Source organism: Lepisma saccharinum, chromosome 14 (assembly GCF_977018435.1).
Source record: "Lepisma saccharinum chromosome 14, izLepSacc3.1, whole genome shotgun sequence".
Classification (NCBI taxonomy): Eukaryota; Metazoa; Arthropoda; class Insecta; order Zygentoma; family Lepismatidae; genus Lepisma; species Lepisma saccharinum.
Window position 1 is genome coordinate 76,369,946 of NC_139242.1, and position 24,627 is coordinate 76,394,572.

The 24,627-nt window shown below is 38.0% G+C and overlaps 1 protein-coding gene across 2 annotated transcripts in view; it reads left to right on the top strand.

Annotated features, from left to right (window-relative positions):
- The window catches only part of LOC145999045 (uncharacterized), a 154,348-nt gene that overhangs the window by 124,033 nt on the left and 5,688 nt on the right, over positions 1-24,627 (top strand). The window contains exon 1 of one of the 2 annotated variants that reach the window (XM_083135981.1): positions 5,305-5,502. The exons of the other annotated variant lie outside the window; for it this stretch is intronic. The gene's annotated coding sequence lies outside the window, so the exon portion shown is untranslated. Of the gene's footprint in view, positions 1-5,304; positions 5,503-24,627 lie in introns of those variants that run through there. 2 annotated transcript variants of the gene reach the window in all.

The following is a 24,627-nucleotide window of genomic DNA, read 5'->3' on the forward strand; positions in this document are numbered from 1 at the left end:
TGTGTGTGCGTGTGAGAGAGAGATGGAGAGAGAGAGAAAGCAGAGAGAGAACGAGTGTGTGTGTGAATGAAAGAGAGGGGAAAAGGAAAAGAGGAAGAGGAATCAGAAAAAGAAAGTAAAATATTAACTCGCATGTGAGGGATGAAAGAGATGGGCGTGTAAAGAAAGTGGAGGTAAAGAGATAGAATGAAAGGGAGAAAAAGATAGAAGCAAAGAAAGGCATTGAGAAGGAAGAAGGAAAGAGGAAAGTAAGAAAGTCTCTTGTCCCGCTAGCATAACCAACTGATCAATCAGCTTCCGATATCATCCGGTGACCCTGATGGTCAGCCCGCATAACGAGCAAGGTGGTCTCAAAACTTCCTGATTGTCGCTCGGCTCACTTCATGGCCGTTCTGCGAACGCCAGCAGTTCCTTACGCAAGTAACACGCCTCTCGGAAGACTATAACGCAACCACGCACAAATAGAACAGGTTCCAGATAAGGATTTCCGCATGTCTTAGCGGCGTTGAATGACCAATTGAGACATCGATTGTCTCCCCCCCTCCCCGCCCTTTTTTTTCCAGACGAATCATCCACTCATTTTATTACATTTTTTAAAAAAGGAAAATAATAACGTCGCTTAGTTAATACCAGCGGTTGAAATGACCGAATGGACGACATATAACGAAAAATACATACACCTTTACTTTATCTGGCATTCGAACCGAAGCGCTCCTCATTTCGTATCCCCTATTGTGATATTTTCCCATTATGGTCAATGATTTTAATATTTCGCAGATTTCGGGTGTAAGAATTGGGTGACCCTTTCAGAATGTATTCGAATGCGAACTTCTATTGCAGGTAGTACACCCTGGAAACTCTGTTCTTGCAGGAAACGAAGCACTGGCGCCTGAACTCACACAGAGTATTTTTTTGTGTGTTCGTGGGTGTCCCTATATCCATCTCATCTAACATAGGTCCTTATAGCCAGCGTAAGGAAAGCGACATAAATAAACGAAATTCAAACATTTAAAAAAATGCTTTGTTTAAACTTCCTCTGGATGTCAATTGTAAATCCTTTTGTTTCACAGAGAACTTGCAAACTGCCGATTGAAAGAGCACTGAAAGAAATCTGTGAGCAGACTGAGTTCATCCTTGCAGTTATGCGACCCGCACTACATATCTGTTCGATGTGGTTGCAGCAATAGAAGGGTGGCTACTCACCAAGAATTCCGGGAATTATGCGTGAATTTTCCTTCCTGGACGTGAAAATTGCAACTTTTATTAATCAAAATCCCATTGAATTTATACATATTCATAAATGTCATGAGGCAAGTTTTTTCACAGCTTAGCTCTTTATTTTTATCGAGGAAGGAAAAGAAAGCTGCTTGGAAAATAAAACAGAATTCTCTCAATATGTTTACTTTGTTAGTGTCCTTTGCAGAACTATCTACTTGACAGGCGGAAGATTATTGCAAGATAAGATATCCTGAAGTTGGTTAGGTAAATTTCAGTTTGAAATGTTTATACAATTAACAGCTTTTCGTAGATTAAAATATCCCGTAACATTTGTGACTTGTGCTTGTAGATATACCGTTTAACTGAATTTAATTAGAATGTTTGCATACATTGGAATCATGCAGACCCTTTTATATTGTTTATATATTTGTGTGTGTGTGTGTGTGTGGGTGGTGTGAGGCAGTAATACGTATGGATGAAATGGTTTGTGCCCTTGAAGTTTTGGAAAGTTCGCCTTGAAAACCGGGAACTATACTTGAATTTTATCATGGTTCTAGAGTGGCCACCATGAATGAATACGCTCCACCAGGGCCTTGTCAAGTTTTGGATAGGATGACAAAAGATCTGTATTATTATCCATGCATTACAAGAACGAAAGTTAATGCAAATAAAACCACGTGACTATTTGTTGGTTTGGGTGTTACCTTGCCCGTAAATATATTGGGTTTCTCACAATACAAGGTCCCACAAATTCAATGGTCGATCTAAGTAGCAGAGTTGTTTGCGCTACGACGCCAGGGGTCCCGGGTTCGAATCTTTGTGAGCGTCTCTTCATCGCATCAGTCATTTTCATCTTCGCGATTAACTAAAAGCGGCAGAAAAGCGAAGTAGCTAAAATAAACCAAATCAATCAATAGTGCTTGAATTGATTGATTGATTTGCTCTATTTTACTTCGCAGTTTGTGCCACGTTTGGCTAATTTGCGAAGATGGGGATGAGTGATGATGTGATGAAATTCGTGAAGGAATACTCACAAAGAACACCCATGCCCAGGCCGGGATTCGAACCCGGAACTCCTGGCATCGTAGCCCAATGTACTAACCACTCCGCCACGGGGGCCGGCAAATAAAAAGTGCTTGGAATACGCACCACTAACCAGAATGTCGTGTTCCAAGCTTGTATTATATAAATTATAAAATACATATTATGTGTAATTAGTGTTGCCCACGGGACGAGACGGGACAGGCTTTTAAAAATTCGAGACGAGACGAGATTGATCATGTGTCCCTTTGACAAACGAATATTTTCGAGACGAGACAGCATTTCACAGCATTTCCACGAGACGAGACAGGCCAAAGTCTCGTCTCGTGGGCAACACTATGTGTAATATTATATTATACATAATCTGAGAAGATCTGGTGTTAGAAGATGATGCTAGGCAACACATATAACCTTCAGATCTCAAAGGAAACTGCCAGCTAAGAAATAATCTTTACCAGTTTGGCGATCAAGTAATGGATCAAGCGGATATCATAGTAGAACATAAGAAGAATATATTCACTAATTGCGCGCTTCACTTTGTTCAGTGACTGGGGGCGGAGGGAAGGAAGAGTTCTAGAAAGTAGGAGCCAATACAACACCCGGTGAATCAACTGTCAACGCGGAATGTCATTTAGAACCACATTAGGCAAAAAGAAACTCAGAGCAGCTTGGAAGTTGAATCCCACGCAGTGATGGTATCCTTCTGCACAGAGGAATTTCCAAAACCAGATGTAAGAGGTTGCAACACGGTATTTCTCTTTGTATCCGTTAGGGCTCTCGAAGATGGTGATGCAATGTTTGCAATAAAGAAGAAAGAATAAAAATGATTCATGTACTCTGTGTTTGCTCAAGAACCGTATTAGCCTCGTCCTATATTTTGGAAAAACCCCGGAAATATGCGAAAGTAATAACTACACGTGCTATATTTATAATTTATGGGGAGTGTTGACTAGGCTACACGAGAAAATTTAAAGATATAATCTATCATCTAAATCAACCTTACCATACTTTTTTTTTTACTACTGTCCATTCTGCTCTTAAACCCAGAATGCGTTCTACATTGTCCTAGCATCTTCTCATGAAAAATTATAACCTCTATTTTTACTATGCCCTCCTATCTTTCTTTTACAATAAACAAAAACAACACCAGCCAAGATGCCAACAATGTCGCAGATGCAAAATTACTTTAATTGTGCAGTTCTTGAAGCATGGCAAAGAATATACCTAGGTATTTTTATTTATTTATTTATTTATTCTAGTATTATCCTGCTGAAAAACAGCTGGATGGCCTTAGTACAGCAGTATGTATACATGTAAATACAAAAAAGTCAAAAATTTATAATACAAGATTGAATTATTAAAATATGACTACAAAGGAGGTACTAAATACAATAAGAGGTACAATAAAATATGAATGATATATACATTAAAATATAAGTAATTAAAATAGGCCTGGTGAATGATTAAAATACATTTGATCTTTAGGCTCGTTGGAAATCATTATAACTACTGACTATGAAGTTTAAAAACTCATTATATTTATAATCTGTGGATGTTGTCAATAACGACCCTTTAGTGCGTACTCGATACGGCGTAGCTCGTATAGATATTCTCGATAAAAGCGTAGGGACAGAGTAGTAACCTTCTAAAATTTTCTCAACGAATTTTATATCATTTCTATTTCTTCTAACTGAAAGGGATTCAACTTTTAACTTATTCAATAGGTTGTCATAACTATAAAATAATTTAAACAGTTTAAATCTAAAATATAAATAGGAAAGAAATTTCTTTTGTATATTCTCAATGATGTCACGTTTTCCAACACCACAGGAAAAATTCCATGTCACAGAACTGAATTCCAGAATGGGTCTGACAAATGCCCTGTACATAACTAAGAGTAGGAATTGTTTAATATCGATTTGGCTCTCAATTTCAATATGTTTAGTTGATATCCTATTTAAGAGTTGGCACCAAACGAGCGTAGGGGTAGCTGTTAGAGAAAGTTAATAGAGAGGGAGTAACTACTTGAACTTCCATACATTATACATATTAATGTAGAATCATATCAATATCAATGCAGAATGGTTGTACTGTTTCGGGGGGAAATAGATAAGGAAGATGGCTCTAAGACGAATACTTGAGCCCTTCTCGACGGCGCAGTGGTAACGTCGTCCCTTGTAATCAAGAAGTCTCTGGTTCCATACCCGGTAGAGGCCATAGTGGTTCGAATGCAATTTGAAACTGAACGTTCAGTTCCGATTAGCCTATCTGTGCATAAAGTGGACTTACGAAACAAAACTTCATCGAATACTTGAGAAAGGGTTAAAGAACAATTATATATTTAAAATTAGAAAGTTGTTTTTGGAATTTGGAATTGGAAAATGTGTCAAATGCCGTTGCTTAATTTTCTGGTCTCAAGTTGGAGGTGTTGATTGAGGGTGCCAAGAACGTCCTTAACGAGGGCTACGCCCCCCTGGAAAATTAATGTCAACTTAAAATTATATTATTTCATTTAAGTCAGAGCAATTTATGTTACATATTAAAAGGGCAACACGGGAACATGATAAGTGTGAATGAGTGTATTTTAAGGTGGCAACATTTTTATGGTAGAAAATATGTCTCGTTTGTCCCCTGGGAAAATTGCCTTGTCCCTCCTTGAAAAATGAAATTCCTGCGGACGTTAATGGAGGTTGTTAATCGAGAGCCACCGAAATTCATTTTGGAGAACATGCAAGGTACCTTGGGAGGATTGCTGCGGTGATAAGATAACCTGCACCGTAGGAGCACACATGAATGGTCTGCCGCAGAGAAAGTTGGTCTTCAGACAAAAGAAAGTGGCAGTTCCCTCGGCGGATGTCTGCGTTTGGTTTTGGGGGTCACCTGCGAACCGAGAGCAAGGTGGGGGGAAGGAGGAACGAGGTGGCAGCCAATAAAAATCCGCTTCCACACCTTTATTGTGGAAGGAGGGAAAATGGGACGCCGGCTTGACCTGGAAACGCGGAGGAAAGGAAGCTGAGGACCCGAAGACTCGGAGAGAGCGCCGGACGCCCTCATACTGGTTCCGCGAGTCATTGAAGCAGCACACGTGTCGATCAGGCTCCTCCGCTCGGAGCACGTGACGTTGTCGCTAAGTGTCCCGTGAATAAGAACCTCTGGTTTTCATAAGTGGTGTTTGGTGTGCCGGTGTTCTTGCGGCTGGTGGTGCAAGGAACCAACTTCTCCACTGTCGGAATCATCCTTTTGGTATGTAAAGCAAGACAACTCGTCCCGAAGTAGCTCTTCTAGAAACTCCATATAAAACCAACTACACTTCCTCTTACACTTACATATTGAGATACCTATTACCCTGACTATTCATCAATGGAACTGTAGTGGCAATACTTACGTAAACCTCGGTGGCGGAGTGGTTAGTACAGCGTGCTACGACGCTACGGGTCCCGGGTTCGAATTCCGGCCTCGGCATGGGTGTTTTTTTTTTGTGAGTGTCCCTTCATCACTTTCCTCATATCATCACTCATTCTCATCTTCGCGATTAGCCAAAAATGGCAGAAAAGCGAAGTAAAATAAATCAAATGAATCAATTATGTAAACCTCAAATAAATGCATTTCTTCCACTTTTTTTACATAGTATATTCATAAAATCAATTTCTTGTAATTGTGATGGCACACACAGGAGCCTTCACATACTTGCACACATATATTATTGTAGCAAATGAGGGTATCTTACCAGGGGCGTAACCAGGATGATTTCATTTCGGGTTGGGCCTATCCTTATTTAAAACATACTGGAGAACTGTTTGGAAAAGTAGTTTTGAAATAATAACTTACAATGTACCTGTCACTATGTATGTAAATTGTGACAGGTCTATTCTTAAAATATTACTTTTCCAAAATGTTTTCGTATACGTAGAAAATTTACGATTTTCGCAGTTACGATTTTCGCAGTTATTTTGCACAAATTTGCAAAATATGGGTAAAATTCGGGAGAAATACCAACAGTAACGTAAAATTATAAATTTGTATTATTTCTCGACTTACTATGAATGAACAATGTGTTTAGCATGTCATTTTTGTCCCCTACTAAGCAAATTCTGTCTACAATTAAGGTTATTTGATATTATCGCGATATTGAAAAAATAACGTTCCTACATAGGATAAGGCATACGATATGTGGGTTTCGTTTCAGTTATATTCCCATTTCAAATTCAGGGTCTCTATAAAAATTTACAAAAATTGGCTACTTTTCTTTCCGTAAAAATTTTATTGAACAGAAATGTGATTTGCAAAAGTTTTGGGAGGGGCTCGGATCCCGTCACCTTGTACTGGCTATGTATCTTACATACGTGGGGGACATATTTTATGTAAACTCTATATCTAATTCTCATTCAATTAGTTTCTAGATACCTGAACTTGCCCAATGTTTATAGATTATCCGAAAACGATTCAGTACTAATCGAAAGGGTTGCATCCTCGCTTTCTAAATTTGAAATTCGCGCAATTGTAGTCTTCATTATTCCCTCATATCTCAGAGTTTGTACTACGATCGATGGTCGTCGATCCGGTTAGTTGCCCTCCCCCTCAAGAAAGAAAAATAAGTCGATGACAGTAAGTAGTGTTCTAACAGAATGACCGACGTAAAAAAAGTTGAAAAATCTAGTGGAAAATGCAGGAATCACTCACAAACTGCATGTTTTGATATTCTTTCACTTAATCCAAAGAATAACCAACTCCACGTGTTAATAATCCAAGGAATGATATTTTTGTTTCAGAGTTAACATGACATTATTCTGTGGGTAAAATTTCCCCCTTAACATTAAAAGATTTGTCTTGAACTACGTGTGTAAAAGTTAATAACAAAATAGAATAACTATTCATTTCAGTAAAAATGAATAAAAACAATTGCTGGATAAACTCATCTGTTGCATTAAATGGAACCCGAAGAATAAATAATAACAAATTAAAAATATAATTATTGTTATTATTTGTTTAAAATATTAGTAATAGCCATTTCATTGTTATTATTATTTGTATGTCAAAGGTATGACCCCGTTCACAAAAAATTCTGGCGACGCCTATCCTGCGTCTTCTTTGGACTACCAATTTCCATAGGCTTCTCTTGCACATCTCAGTACATTTTCGGTCCCTGTCTGTGATCATCATTCTCCGGTAACACCATATTAAGAAGGGTTCCACTATTGTCCAGCTTTGCTACAAACGAATACTTTTAGAAATATCTTGGATAGACTTTGCAAATTAATGTGTGTTAGTTCCAACCTTAGCCCAGGTCCGTAGCTAGAATTGATCTCCAGGGCGGACTCACAGGTGATCAGGGGGAGTCACGGGTGATCAAGGGGGCTTTGTAAACCAAATCCATTTTTAAAAAGTTTAACAGTATTAAATGAAAGTAAATTATGTGTGTGTGGGGGGTCATTAAGTTGTATAAAATTAAGAAATATTATACAAATAGTATATATTTTTCTATATATCTTTTAAAACATCGCTTGAAGTGTTACTTGACTGCTACTGAAATCATCCCTCCATGCTACTTTAATGATACAGATATTTATATCACAAGAAAAAATGCACAATATTCAATCATAGTGCCTATAGTGCATGTACAATCCACCTCAGGCTGAAGTAATGAAACTCCCCTACGTTCCCAAAACTTGGGAGCTGTTAACCAGATGCGGAGGGAATGTTAATGATGACGTCAAAGTCACAGATTTCTGTCTAAATAGGAGGTCGCAACAGGGGCAGCGAAGGTGCAGGTAAATAAGCTTCCCTGTGAAAGAACTTTCTAGAGCCTAGAAAAGAGAATATTTTAAATACTTGCCGCTACTTACACTTCTTATAAATAAGATGGATGAATGAATGTATTAGCTGCTGTTCATGTTCTGTGAATTTATCCTTCACTAAGTTGCGAACAAAGTAATATCTCCTGTCTACATTTTTTCAATCTTAACTAAATTACACAAAATAGTTTTACATAGTGTCAAGGGGACTAATGGCAGTGCAGGGGGGCTCAGCTCCCCCCTGGCTCCTGCCTGGCTACGGCCTTGCCTTAGCCTCTTTTTAATGAATGTAAACAAACAGAACTGTAACCGGGAAACGGTGCCGCAGGTTCGACCTTTCCTGCCGCATGCCAAGGTAGGGGCTGCTATTTTCACTGCCACCTTGTGGGGATCCGTTGTACAGTACACTAATGAGACCATTGGATTCTGTTTTCCACATGGAGGGTTGGTTCAATAGATGGTGAAAGCTGTCTGCGTCTATTGTTCTCTGTCTACCTGAGTTATCCTCGGCTCCTAGTGATTCTTGCTCAACACCGAAATTCTAGGACTCCCTTCTACAATAGAACCCGGGACGGTTTGCACCAAAGTTGACAGCTTGATTGATAAACCAAACAAATAGGCAATGGCATGCCCAGAGTTTCCGAAAGGGGTGGTTACGTATACTTTCTTTTTTTTACTAGTCAGCCCTCATTTTGGCATCTTTTCTGTCTTTGACGCTCTTTTTTGTAGGAATACTGGGCCAAAAGGATGCGGGGGTGGGGAGGTTTATGACCGTCACCAACCCCCCTTGGGTAAGCCGCTGCAAGTACACTACTGTTTCATTCAAGACTTGAAATCACTCCTGCACCAATTTTTGTCTTTCGAATGCATGAATAAAACACAAACTCGTGTTTACATGTAGTAGTTCAAAATATCATGGAGGTTTTACTCACAATGTATGCCAACCAATCAATTCCTACCAGCATTCACGTCAAGATAAGTCATGCATATTTCTATCTATCCGTCCTCAATGTCATTGTCAATACTCGTGCGTCCTTCAATTTTCAAAGCTGTATTTTAGGTAATGCTTACAAAGCTGATTTTTTTAGGATTACGCTTTCGTTTGAATAAATCAAACACCGCTCGGGTTATTCGATATCTGTGCATTTCCATGCGTTCTCTGTCGTTACATTATTACTATGAAATATAATATATTTCTAGCATGAGCTTTTTGGCTCTACTTAACCATTACCCTATTCAGATTTTTCATATACTGTCCTTCTCTTTGACTTTATGTAGTTTGCATGTTATCTCTTGGGATTATTACAAATCCTTCCTTGCTATTCTTCACTTTCTTTATGCTGCTACTATTATCCCTATTACAGTGGGTAATTGTTACAGTCACGGACACTTCTGGATTGTAACAAGCCCATTGACTCTCACTGGTATAGTTACAACCCAGAAGTGTCCGTGACTGTACAAGTTTAAGTAAATCCCTTCTTATTCACTTTCACTCAACTCCTTACTCTTCCTGACTCTCTTTTGTAAAGGAAGAAGTTCCCAGTTGCTTTTGTCGCTCTCTGGTTCTCATTACCCTCTCAGTTTTATATTCACTTAGATTCATACTTTGCCTTGCCTTCTTTGTTCCTTTGCACTGGAGAAGAATGTGAAATTATTACATCAATGGAAGTGGATATAAATAAAGACACTTCATTTTCTTCGGAGTAATGGTGATACGAGACACTGTAGATTTTTCCGACAGGTCCATATTTAACAGATTTGGGATGTACTTCTCGCACTTTTCTAATATTCAGTATCAAAATTATTTTAGAGCATTTATAATTTATTAATAACTAAATTATGTACAGACATCAATAACGTGTTTTTATTTCTGCATAGAATAATGTCCAGAATAATAAATATTCAAATGAATTTTCAAATGAAGAGAAAAGGATAATAGTGCATTACATCAGCATCAAAACAATATTTGGATTTATACTGGTGCTGGCTGAACATTGGACATTACCGAAACGACTTTTGATAGGAAGTTTACATATGAAGTTATAACTTTAATACAAACTTGGTTATTTTAATTATAATCAAATTTATAAGAGGAACACAATACAGCAATTATTTCATTAATATTTTATATAGCGTTATCTCTTTAGTATTTTTGCAATAGCACAGCTTATAGGGCAATACATAACGCGTAATGAATATTGCAGTTTCTTATAAGATAAATATGTTCATTATAAGCACGTAACTATCATATTTACTTGAGCACTTACTTTTTAAGGGATTCTTAAAATTGTTGTTGTGGACTGTCCTGATTCACAATCAAATCTGAGGAAAAATCAAGCGATATTTAAAGTACTCATACATATAAATGCATGATTTCCGTAATACGTTTTCCGTAATAAATTTTTAAAATATTGATTAAACATTATTATTAGGTGATTGTCATTAATCAAAATTCGTTTTATTTCATTCTATCCATTCTATTTTTCAAACTAAACTAGACCATTCCGTGGTATTAAAGCCAACAGAATTCATCTAGTGATATTTCCTACTTTCCTAAATAAACTTCTAAGCACGACTTCAAGTTCGTTACATGCCATAATAACAATAATGGTTGTTTTGGTAGCAGAGGGCGTTCAGTAGGGTCAAGGCCTGTCAAGTGACGTTTTGTTGGGTGTCCAGCCTCCAGCGCATAGAGTCCCATTGCAGCTGTTTCCTGGCTTTCGAGACCAGAGTCCGCCACTATTGCTCTCAAGTGGTAGGCACCCCACTGAAATTTTTGGGACTCCCCGAGGATCGAAACCGCCAGGGGTCCCGGGTTGCAATCCCGTCCTATACCGCGTTTGTTACAACCTGTCCCGGTTCCCGCGCTAGCTGGTCGCTGGCTTTTCTCCGTGCTGGGGAAAGTCAAAGCCAGGCAGCCAATTAAAATACCCAACGTCGCAACAGCGTCTACGTAAGTGCCTCTCTTCTGGCTTCCATTCGCTCCTCGCTGCCCAGCAGACGACCTTTTCCTCGTTTCTCATTGGCACCGAAACTGTCGAGCGATCGCTAGCGCGGGAAACGGGACAGGTTCTAACAAACGCGGTTATAGGCGTGGATGTTCTTTGTGATTGTCCCTTTAACATTTAATTATATCATCACTCATACTCATCGTCGCGATATTCAAAAGTGGAAGAAACGTAAAATAACCTAATTTAATCAATCTATAAAACCAACCGACGATCGAACCCGAAACCGTCCGCACCAAAGGTGAGAGTACTAATTATTCGGCTACACAAGACCATGAGGCAGAAAAGAGAATTTAAGAAATACGAACAACAATAGTAATATATGCTACCTTATTTCGTGTGCCAGAGATAGGCTAGAGTGTTCAATCTCGCATTCAGTGTTTTGTTCCATCTCCCATTCAGAGTTTTGTTCCAAGTGAAGGGTTTGCAATCAACCCCTGCTCCCAAGATTTCTTGAAAGAGAACGATCTCATGACGTCAACACAAACAAAGGACAGCTTCTGACTAGAAATGGGAGGAGAGGTTTTCCCTGTTTTGCATGACAACAACGCAACAAAGTCCCTTTGTACTTCGGCCTACATGTGTGCGTAATTGGCCTGGCGAATCTTTACACGTAAGTAGGCTGGCGTTTTCTTTCTCTTTCTGGAGTCCTCGGCTGTTTCTTTCAAGCTTTCAGGATGACTCCAAGGCTTCTGTTTCATTGTTGTGATTCCTTTCTTCACACCGTTTTGAGTCGTGAAGGGGTCGAAATTCCCTGTCGACAATAGGGTGGCGTTGCCGTACGTTTTCTTGGGGAGATTTTTAGACATATCGACAAAAAATTAGCAATGATACACCACTATTGAACTGTGTTTTATGGATCAGCATAAAGGTTGAATATGTAGTTCACCTCACAGATATGTGTGTAATATGTATGTACACGCGTGTATGTGTGTGTGTGTGAAGGGAGAGGAGAAAACGCAATCTCTCTCTCTCTCTCTCTCTCGCTCGCTCTTCCTATTCCTCCCTCCGTCACTCACCTTCTAGATAGATAGATAGATAGAGAATATAAGACATCTCGTTCTTCTTTCATCCCCTCTCTCGCTTTATCTCTATCCTCCACCCTTCTCTCTCTCTCTCTCTCTCTCTCTCTCTCTCTCTCTCTCTCTGCTTCTGTCTTCCCCCTATGTCTCTGTATCATCCCGCAACTGTACAAAAACAATTTTTATTGCAAGTGTACAGCCCTGAATATGAAAATACGATCCATTTGACATGCATGATAGCTTTTTGACTGGTTGAAAGATTAGCAACGTTGAATAGGGTAACTGCCGTCTTGGTGCAAACTTCAACTTCTTTTGTCCAACTTAACCTAGAGCTCGTACTCATACGCGTCAACAAGAACACTCACGTACTTAACAAATTAATAACTCTGGCTCGACAGCCCTTGAAGGGCCTAGGGCTTTCTCCCGACTGCCAGTCTCCTTCCCACAATCCTACTTAGAGGTGTGGAGATCTTCAACCAGTAATGGGCGTGACGTGGGGTCAGCACGTCGAACCCTCAGCCGTTATAGGAAAGTTCCGAGACCAGGTTACGCTATTCACTCGTAGCTCCCCAATTTCCTCACGATGGTGGGTTGCCACCGGTCCTATACACAGGCCGAAAACCCAGAGATTGAAACTTAACAAATTTAGAGATCGTTACTCCAACATAGTATCTAAGTGAAAATTGTAGTAGCAAGTCAGTGTGCGAATTATTTTTTATTTATTTATTTATTGCTGTGTGTGTGTGGAAGGGGACTTACAAGAATATGCACTCTCCCTGTTCTGGGTACCGGTATGTTGTCTACATAATTATTTTTATTATCATCATCATCATCAACAACCATACCTAGTGGGGAAATATGGAAATAGCATAAGAACTGCATGTAAGATCATTAATATTTTCACACTAATAGCTTGAGGATTCATAGTTCCACTGCTGGTTCTGCTCAATGTTCATATTGGTCTTGCATTTTGAAAAAAACAAAATTTCGATGCCTTGTCCTACAGCACATACAGGTTTCATTGCACTTAATATTTACATTTATATAATAGTTACTTGAGTTTTACATGCGAATTTCCGAAAATAATTCTGCTCTATCTTCTTACACAGAAAAAAAATGTGTTTGGTTAAACTTTTTCGAAACATAAACCATAAATTTGGTAATTTTGACCAAACTTTTTGGTAACTAAATAAATGTGTTCTTTGTCGCCTACTATAACAAATATTATGTTACGAGAAACTTTTCTTGGTTGTTCCCCTCTGTGTAAGTAAATAATTTGTACATACGACAAAAAATCCTTCTATTATGTCTGCACTTCATGTCATGTTAAGATTATAACAATCTATTTCTAAAGGAACTGTTGCAACAATGTAGCAATAAATATTTTGATCCGAGAAATTCACCACCGAATTTACACAAATTTCCTTTCGACCCTTAATCAGATACTCATGTGCATGATATCTCGATTAGAATCAAGAGACAGAAAAACGACATAAAATAAGAAGAAATAAGTATAACTTCTCTGCTGAGACCCTTAATATTTGGGAATTAGTGTAATGTTGTGGTGTATAAAATAATGATAATACGAATTTAGTTACAAATAGCTACTGGTAACTTAACGAATGCATTACAGAGCATTGGAACTGAATAACTTACCCGTCCTTCTAAGTAATCATCCCGAATTCGTGGAATAATTACCATGGAGGTTTCCTACTTTGTTAACTCCCCAGTCAGAAGTTGCGCATGAAGTAGAATTCCGATTGGAGCAATTCAGCATTTCCAGGGGCGACGTGAAAGCTAAGGCCCGAAGCAAGATCCTCCAGGGGTTCCATGTCTTGACCCAGAACAATTAAGCTTTGTTGCAGCAAAAAGCAAAGATGATACAAAAAGGATAATGTTAAGTGAACGAGTTCTTAGTTTAGCTTCTTATTCGACTGTTGAAATCTCCGCGCTTGTAATTTTTTCTTAGTTGCAGTGTTTCCACTTGTAAAGATTTTTCTCTGTGTACTGGTTGATGGCCCTTACAAGGGATCGTCATCGCGATCTTCCAAGGTCTCTTGGAGGCATCCACCGTTGGCACTATTGTATCTTGACTTGAGTTTTAAGTCCACTTTATGCGCAGATAGGCTAATCAAGTGAGATCCGAACCACTATTTTCTTCCACCGTTTAACGACCCCAGGACCCCTTGATTACAAGGTGACGACGGTGCATACAACTATGCCATCGGGGAGGCGCAAAATATTATTTGTATCATATGTCAAAACATAAAAACACGAAGGGCCCGCCTAACGTAACACTTAACTCTACTGCCTTTAGTCCGAGATCTGGGCTTCGTTACCAGTTGAACTTGTTCGATACTGGCTACATGGGGGTAACTTGGCGAAGGCAAGGGGTGCAATTGTCCCTCAAATTTTCACGTTTATTAAAATTTACAACTTAAAGATTCTTTCTTAACATCCTGGGACCTGAGAGGCAAAGTAATAAAAAAAAAATTATGATTTCGCAAATATGACAATTTTTTTGTAAAATAGTCCTGGACGCTATTTTTATGGGATGGAAGAAAACTTTCCAATTCCCCCACCTAAAATTCACCCGTTCTCAATTACGCTCCCTTCCCCCGTTACGCTGGCAGAGCATCCTTATTAATAAACTTCAACAACGTCTAAATTGTTCATAAAACTCCTTTATTACAATAAACATTTTATATATGTATATATAAATACAGGGATATATATATATATTTTTTGTTTGTTAAACTAGTACTATGTACGTGCTCTAGAAAAAATCAGGAAGTAAAGTCATCTCCTGTACATTGCAAAAAACATGAAGGTTCGAAAGGGGTGATTGGTTTTAATTGATGAAGGGACACTGACGGATCTGTTCGAAACAATGAAACTCCATAATATTTCAAATTTTCTATTTCCATATCTGATTTTCGTTTGGAGGTCACAGTGGGTGTTACGCTACCGTTCTCCATCCACTGGAAGAACGAAGTTATTGTAAACAAAACCACGTGACTTCTGAAAAATAGTTCCTTTTCTGTGTGTTCATTTTGGTGTTATTTTGCTTATGAATATAATATAATGATCCTGGCTGTACAGCTCATATTATAAGATCCAAAAATTTATGTAGCAGTTATGTTGGGTGGTACACAGAGTAAGAAAGTTTGAAACAAGCAAAGAGTGTTTCAGGTGACCAATTGTTTGTTTAAACATGCAACGAAAAAATGATTGCTTATCAGAACCATCGTTCTTTGTTTAGGGTTATCAAAAAAATTATTAGAATTATCAAATTCACAAAAGGTTGCTAAATGTATATTTATGGTTACAAAAAGTGCTTTTTCTGAGTATGGCTATATGACATGAACTGTATTCCTACGCGCAAGACACCTACACAGCTGCTATTCGAACGACCAAGTACTTAAACATTGACTTAGTTCTTACAGCAACTTGCGTGCCAAAGCAGTCATCTTTTGCAATAATAACTGGACAAATTTGGCTACACTGCCTCGTTGTGAGTAACGACCTTACAGTGACATTCTGGGTTCGCGAATCCCTTCCAAAAGCTCGTGCTCTTTCGTATGCCGCGCAGGTGTACGAGCGTATGTGCAAAGTGGTTGCGGAGTAAATTTCTACCCAACTGCCCTCGCATGACCCACAAAACTACCTCGCTTGTTTTCTTGTCCGCAAGAAACGCCTTGTCGTTTTGCAGATGCGTGTTAATGTGTCATTCCCCGTTCTCTTGCAACGACTGGTGCGAGGGGAATTAATAAAGAAAAAAAAAGGATTGAAATGTGCACAGCGTTTTCCAACATCCTGGGTATTAATTGGGGCAAGACATCGAGTGGATTGCATTGCAGACGACAGGCAGGGAGCGACAAAGAACTGCTGACAAAGATTGAGTGTTTCTGGAATTCTGCTGTAGCCAGGATGTCGCGACTGTGCTCAAAACTTACTTGTGTTTTAACGGACTGAAATTTCTTATCAAGCCCGGTCATAATTTATATAACACTACATAAAGAAGAAGGCTTTTCTGTCTACAATTTTTAATTTTTTTATTAAGACTTCTCCGCAAAGAAAAAATATAAGAAAATTATGTAAAGTATTTTTTGCCTCTGCTTTGTATTGCATAGGTACACACAGAAAACTAAATGCATCAAATCGATTTGTTGCACCAGAAACGCATCTACTGATGCACAAAAGTGTGTTTTTTTGGCCTTTGCCAAGAATCCGGTTTATAGTTGATGCATTTTTGTACATCGTTTGTAAAGGTAACGCCAAAGTGCATTATGTCGAGCTGCACTTTAATATATCAATTGTCATTTGCCTGTTCTTCATATTCTGCTGCTTTTCTTTTCTCTTGTTCTACTCGGAAAATGTGTAGGTTGTATAACGAAATTGCAAAATCATCGGAAATTGAAACGTACTGTCAAAACAAGATTTGACGTCATTTAGCAGTTCAGTCATTTTCTATGTAGCCTACATACCTGGTTTGTTCAGGTGAAAGACTTAATGCTAAGGACCGGGTTTTTGCTAGTTTCTATCATTATTTCTATACCTCATCATTTATATTTTAATACTTAGCTCATGTGATTTTTCAACGTTTTTTTTTCTTTCTCTCTTACTATTCTTGTCATATCCTGTGTAAGATCTAACCTCACTTCACAGGTTGCTATTTCTATTCCTTTATCATATTAATATTTATATTACTTTAACACATATTATCATATTATTGTACCTTATCGATTCTATTGCACATTCTGTGTAACAAACAATGTGATAATACAAGACACAAGTAAATGAGCATTTGCCTGTACTGTCGTGTCTTTAAATAAATAAATTAATTTTTATATCATTCTTCCGTATTTGTGTAAAACTCGCTTTAATGAATATTATTTCACGAATTTAGTATCTTGTTCACAAGCACGTATTTAGGGGGGTGGAGTCCAAACGCCCTCCGCCGAAAGACTTACCAAGTACTAAAAATTAATAATGAAAATATACTTCTGTCAAACGAACTTATTGAGAGGCAATGATTACATGTCGCTTTGAAGGACAGTACCAAAGATTTATGCACACTTTTACTTATGCTAATATGTATAAAATGTTATTAATCAGGAACTTTACTTTTCCTCAACTCGATTGATTAATAACATCCTTTTTTGTTATTCAATAAACATTCAATTCCTTACCTATTTGACATTAATTTCCTTGCCAGGCCACTTGTTTTTATACCAATTTTGGCGATCTTAACTACATGTAAGCTAAATATTGAATATATGCTGTTATATCTCTATTCTTATGCGGTATTTTTACCCATTCATGTAATAATAATAATATATTAATTAATTTACATAAAAATTAATATGATTTTAAACTTAATTTGGACCCCCCCCCCCCGAAATATATTTCTAGATACGTGCCTGCTTGTGCATTATAGTATCTTTAGTGTGGGTTTTCGAAACTATGATTATGCTTTTCTTAGCAGTGACAATATAAGAAAATTAGGGTTTTTTATACAGGCACGTTGCACCAGTTAAAATACAGCATAAAAAGGAGAAGCAAGGACACTATACAGATAAATCTTTAGAGTATCTTTCTTTGCCAAATTATTGTAATTTCTTATTGTGGTGCTGCGTAAAAATATATATACACACGTACCACGATCAGACCTGAATGCTTACAATTGTTATCATAACTTTACGTTAGATGCAGATAACAACGTAACAAAAATTTCTCGATTTAAACCGTTATTCTATGTTCTCTCTAGACCAGTAGATCTCAACCTTTGTGAGCAACCAGCCCAGTAAATTCATTTATTAAGAGTCGATTCCACGATCTCAATAATTTTACTCGTAAATATCTTTCTATTTTTGTAAACTTCATACGTTAATGAATGAATGAATTTAATATTAATGAGTAAATTATTGCATAATCATAGAGACTATTAGTTCGATTATGTCTAGGCTTGTTGATGAATATAAACTTTGGTTTCTGGATCTGATGGAATCTTTTAGCTTCCTCTGACCAATATCATTAAATTAATTTGGCAAGTACTGATATTCATTGGCATTTCCCATCTCTGACACCGAAAAATTCCAATTAATCAGAACATTTCCACTTCAATATTGTATTTGTTAATGAAAATTGCTACGCAAACTTAATTTACCGTCCGTCAACCTCCAAATTTGAAGGCGGGATTCGACGCCCTTCCCCCTCATCGTTAGAACGTTTGATTGCTCATTGTCGCGAAAGCATTTTCTGTTATCTCAGTCAAACTCAAATCCAAAGGAAAGGTCATGTTTCCAGGTGGTTGCCAGCTTGGGCTGCAAGTCGCAAACTTCAGGAGAACCTCTCACGGCCCGGTATAATTGACGCCTGGTCCCGGCGCCAGGCTGCGGCCCGGGGGTTGAAAAAAACTGCTTTAAACCTCCAGTACGCATGCAATTACTAATACTAGTAACTAAAAATAGGATTTGATTGATTTGCTTTATTTTACTTCGCTTTTTGTGCCACTTTTGGCTAATTTGCGAAGATGGGGATGAGTGATTATATTGATGAATGGACACTCATAAACATCCATTCCTAGGCCGGGATTCGAACCCGGGACCCCTGTCATCGTAACGCGATATGCTAACGTAAAAATAGGATTATGACGGTAATGACAGTAACATAAACTTCGATAATGGTTAATATATAATTAACATTTTAACGCAAAACGTTGACAAAACCAACGGGAGATGTTTGGCCAGGTTGGAGCCTGCCCGTAATTGTGGTCTTCAAAGATGCTATGCATTTGTAGCGAATTACATCCTAGTACTCGCAACAAATGAAACGAGAGCTATTGTTCTCTTGCAGATCCAGGCCTGCTCCACTGAAACACATTTCTATTCTTCTGGTTTTACAATACTACGATTGTCCGTGATAACAATGTCTGGTCTGGTCAGCACCAATGAAGAGTTACGACCCTACGCACGTGAAATGAATTGATGATGCAAGGGTCCGGGGCTGTTAACATTTAAATGCTTCCAGTAAGTTCATTACCTCGTTCTGAAAACTGCTGGATGGGGTTTTGTTTGTTGAACACAACTGCAAGTTTATGACTGCAGACAAGCAGCATCTTCTCCTCACCGGCAGACATCTTGTTTCAAACAATAACTATGTTGGTGGTTTGCAAATAAAGTGTTCATTTTCTACGTTTGTGAATAAAATGAGATGCAACAGTAATGAATTCAGGCTGAGGAATGAAAAGAGTTATAGGGTGGGTAAAAAAGTCACGATCGCATATTGCTATAATGATATTATTGTGAAAGAAAATGCGATAATCAATGCACAAACTGCATGGAACTGAACAATATTTTGTCAAGTTGACTGACCCCATAAAAACTGAAACAGGGCAAGAGCACCTGTAATAACTCACAACGTGGCTTTTAACTGCAGCATTCGGAACCCGGAAAGCCTGACTGGTAAGCACATTTTTTGGATTGACTGACCTCTTTCGGAAAACAGACAAATATTACCACATGAAATAAGTATGTGAAACGTATGTGAGGACAAACATCCTTTTAACCTACAACTTATTACGACAATTTTTTTGCACTATAAATAGTATCCGATCGTGATTCGGTGTAGACTTTACAACATTAAACAAAGATTCGTCTCATTCACCGAACGGCATCAATCCCAGGAACCTTTGCAAGCTGACGAGAGAATGTCAGCAATTAGTGGCACCTCTAGTTATGTTACTGTTGTCTTGCTGCTATACATTTTGATTGCATAATCGAAAACCAAGATACTAGATGAATTTTCTACATCTAATTTCTTTATTATTCTTTCTGGTACATCCTGTATATTTTATCTATTTTATTTTTTCATGTCTTTGTATGATGTGGAGTCATTTGATTTGATTTGATTTGCTTTATTTTACTTCGCTTTTTGTGCCACTTTTGGCTAATTTGCGAAGGTGGGGATGAGTGATGATATGATAAAATTGATGAACAGACACTCACACACATCCAGGCCGGGATTCAACCTGGCGTCGTAGCACAAGGTGCTAACCACTCCGCTACGACCTACGGGGGCCAGCATGATGTCGAGTCATGAGATATCTTTATTTTTGCAGGTCATTCTGCGTTGTCTCTTCTCATTTTTACGTCCCCTTGCAGAAGAAATCGTTTCTATTATGAAATTTATATACTGAACTACAAAAAATTATTCATGATTATGGCCTTGCAATTAATTGAAGCAAGATTCGAATATAGAGAATTATTTTGCAAAAAAACTGAGTTATTTTGTGGTTTCTGTGAGCATGAGGTCTTTTTCGTTTTGGTGTGTCGCAGATTTACGTGGAAATCGACTGTAACTCAAATTTTGTTCATAAAGTTTGCACTTTTCAAAAAATTAAAATAATAATTTATAAAAACATCTTATGCTACCAAGTATACAAGAAGTATACTTTGGTACTTTTAACAGAAGTGTGCAGAAAATGTTGAAAAAATGCACACAAGTTCGAATGTGTTCGAAAATTTAAAAAAAACGACTAAAATAGTTCGTCTCTTACAGACTTCAAACAATTCTTTTAAAAATATTACAAAGATTATATATTTTAATAAACTAGTTGTCCGTGAAGATTTTGTGAGGCTGTGCGTTCGTCTCTCAGCTGGCTATCCAGGCTGAGTTTTTGTTAATCATTGTAGACGGATTCTCTAATAGTACCTTCAATAAATACCACGGGTGTTGTGTACCTTCCTCCCACCCCCTTGTCACTTGCCTTTGATTGGCCTCATCGTCACGATTAACTTGAAAATAACCAAATCAACCAAGTCGCAAAGTTGAGTCAGCTCTTATAGAAAAAAGTCATATTTGAAGGGTTGGTGGGGATACGTATACCAGTGTGTGAATGAAAGGTGACTAGAGAATGATGCTAATGACATCAGAGACAGAGAATGTGAGGAGCCTTACACATCCAAGCGCTTTATAGCACGATATAAAGCACAGGGGACAACTGATGAGTTATGATTGCTGCATTTCTCACTTGCTCTTCTTTGCCCACGTACAGACTCTTGTAGACGAGCATGGCACAGACCCTTGTATAAAGGCAGCTACGAATGCGGTCTCATTTCATGTGGGGACACCAGATAAAAATAATTGTTTGTGTAAGGTTTATTTAAGTTTATATGGCTCTGGTGCCTTCAATTAAGTATCTTATCTGATTTATTTCTTGACTTAATGGATTGTTTGGACATACTTAAATGTCCAGAATTACGGAAATCATATTCTAAACAATGTACTACATAAGAAATTGTATTCAAATATTTCAGTAAAATCAATATGCACTATTCGCTTAATTATAAAATGAAATCATGAAGTAAAAAATATTATTTTACATGAAAAATGTAAATTCACTACATCCTCAGAATTCAATGAAAAGTAAGCAAAAGAGAATTATTACATAGAATGTTATTGGATATGATTGGATATGTCACTTTGATAGATAAAATAATAGCTTGATATTCAGCACAGCCAGTTTTGTAATTCAATGAACGTCACATCCTAGCACGTAAGAAATTAAATAAATCACTAATTTAGAAACTTTTTGTTAGCTTCCAATAACCCTTGGTTTAATCTTACATGCTTTGCTTATTGCTATTTAATAATACGAAATATATGAATTAGTTGTTTAGTAATAATTTAGTTTTAATGCTTATATTGTGGTTATAGGTTATAGAATACCAGTACTTCAGACTAAGGAACTAAAATCTCTGATTTATTCAGATCTGAAAAATTTTGTTGTAGGCCAAGCGTATATTACACGTATGTTCCTATAACGCATGGGCCTGCCTTGTCCTCATCAATAATAGATCGTGCGCCAAAGACATTCCACGCAGATGATAAGGAAGGCGGATGACAAAGACACTAAAATTGCCATAGAAATGACGTCAGACGGCCGTACCCTACTAATTTCCACACTAGGGGAGCCAAGCAAGAAATCGGAGGGCACGATTGTGTCTTTGGTTGGTGGCATCTTTTGCAACGTTTGGTCGGAAGTGCCGCTTTATGGAGGGGGAAACATGAAGGCAAAAGGTGGCGGGGTATTGCGGCAACGGGATGGAAAAGTGGGATCACTTCCTTCCTTATATGGATGGCGTCCATTGTCCTGCAAATTAGGTGTACGGTACGCAAGTGTGTTCCCTGGTATATCTTTAGTGAGGCCCTTTCTGAAGGCATGCATGAGTGAAGAAGAATTTGCGTAGTACGTAACAAGGTAGTGATGTATTTGACGAGCATATATTATTTGCCATCTCTACAAGGGCACGGCCGCCAGACGCAGTGTTGCCACACACAGACCTTTCCCTTTGAAAATGCAAAATTTAACGTTCCAATCAAGTCTCTTCTTCATTTTAGAAAAATATTTTAATTCACGAAAACAAAACCTTATTATTATTATCATTATAAGCATTAACTACACAAAACCAAAAAATAATAAATTGCACGATTACTCTGAAATTGACTAATTTCAAATTTTAATTTTAAAATATGGGCATTTTACACAGGAGCTTATCGGGACTGGGTCTATACATTTTGGCCATATCCGTTTACCATTCTTGTTGTCTAACAACTTTTAAAAGGAAGATTAAAAATATAACTTCTGTATATTATAGTGTATCCCGCTTTTACCTAGAACGCAACTATCACATATTCACTTTGGCAATTCCAGCCCCTGGAATTGCCAAACTGAATATTACAATAATTCTGCGTACACTACTGCCTCGATGTAACTGACCAGATGGATGTCCCGGGAGAATATCTTCATACAGCAAACTTGCTTCCATGTGTATTTTACCTTTCCTTGTTATTAGTGTTGAGATGAAAATTGCGAGTAGGATTGCGCAAGGCATGAACGTGTAGCCGCCACGATTTGCAAATTACCCAAATTGCAGTCACTTTACTCCACACCACTTTCTTAAATTGACGATTTATTCGCAGCACCTACCAGCTCAGTGTAGGTAGGTTGAGGTTAAGTCAGACTTCGCCAGAGGAAGTAATTGCAGAAAGCGTGTTCTTACAGCTCCTGTGCCAGCTGCCGAAAGATCAGGTCACGATTTCCGATTTCTCTGCCTTCTTTGCCGACATCAGCAACCAGTAATTTACGCTATCTGTTGTTTCCTTTCCTTACTGTTTTTTCTCCTCACATGCTATTATTGTTACTTGCCACTAGCATTATCTTTGATTCTCTAATCGCACACCATCCTTGACCTCCTTCCTCACCCCCCCCCCCTTTCCCTCCTCAAATGTCTTGTGTTTTGCAGGCGTTTCGACATCTGGCGTGGATGTTGCAAGCCTAAGCTAGTCCTCAAAGTTTTTCAAGCCCACTTTATGCTCAGATACGCTAATCGGGAATGTACTTGCAGTTTAATGTGGGATCCGAACCAGCCTCCACCGGGGATGAGACATTGGACCTTCCCCCTATTACAAGGGGTGGACAAGGTTTGCTTCAAGGCTACTTTATTCTTAGATAGGACTGGGCCTACAGTTAATGGGATCCCAACCACTGTACAATGTTCCTCAATGGGAATGAAGTTGGGATCTCTTAAATACATAGTCATGCCATAGGGAAAGTCCTCTAAGCAGGGGAATCCGAACGTGGTCAAAGGGGAGCTGTTGCTCTCTGGAAAAATAATGTCCTACAATATATACATACTTCACACCTGTAATTTCATTTCAGCGTTAATTATAATAAAGGACTGAAAATCAGAAGTAAGACAGGTACAGCTCGTTTCAAACTGAAGCAATGTTTTGGAAAGGGGAAATGTCTTGTTTTGTACCTTTGATAAAAAAAAATCCTCAAAGCTAGTCGAGTCTAGTGGTAATAGCAGGAGAAAACCTTGCAAAAGCATGCTTAAAAAATGGAGGGATGTGTGTTCTTTCCTGATGTATTTCTGGACAGTGTTGAGTGCAAATAAGAAGGGGTTGATACATGCGTCCGGAGTAGTACTAGTTTGTCACAACAACGCAAGGCATTTCAAATTGAATCCGTATTTGAGGCGTTTTGAAAAAAAAAATACAATCCCTGCATGCATTTCTTTTTTATTTGAACTAGACACTGTTGCACTGTTGGTAGTTTTTGGGTTTGTAATAATGGTGGCTGCTAACATGTTATTGTCCTGTTTTCTGTTATGATAAGATGTTTATTGTAATGAGCTCTGTGTAACATTCTAACCATTGTTTAGACTGAGGTTGAAAATTCATTTACTGTTGTAGGAATAGCCGAGATAACTGTTATTGTGATTGCAAATTCATTCAGTCTGAGCTAAACTGTTATACGTGTAATTGTATTTCGACGTAAACTGTGATAAAATTGTAGTTCTAAATGTATTAACACAATCTCTTTTTAAGGAAAATCTGCGCTGCTAAGTGAGATAAAGGTTTATTGTATTTTTACAAGATTAATACACTTATATTTTAAAGCAGTCAATGTTTCCAGTGTTTGAGAAGTTCCTTTCACTGCATCAAAGTTTTGCTAGAAATGTCCACTCGAGAGGGGCG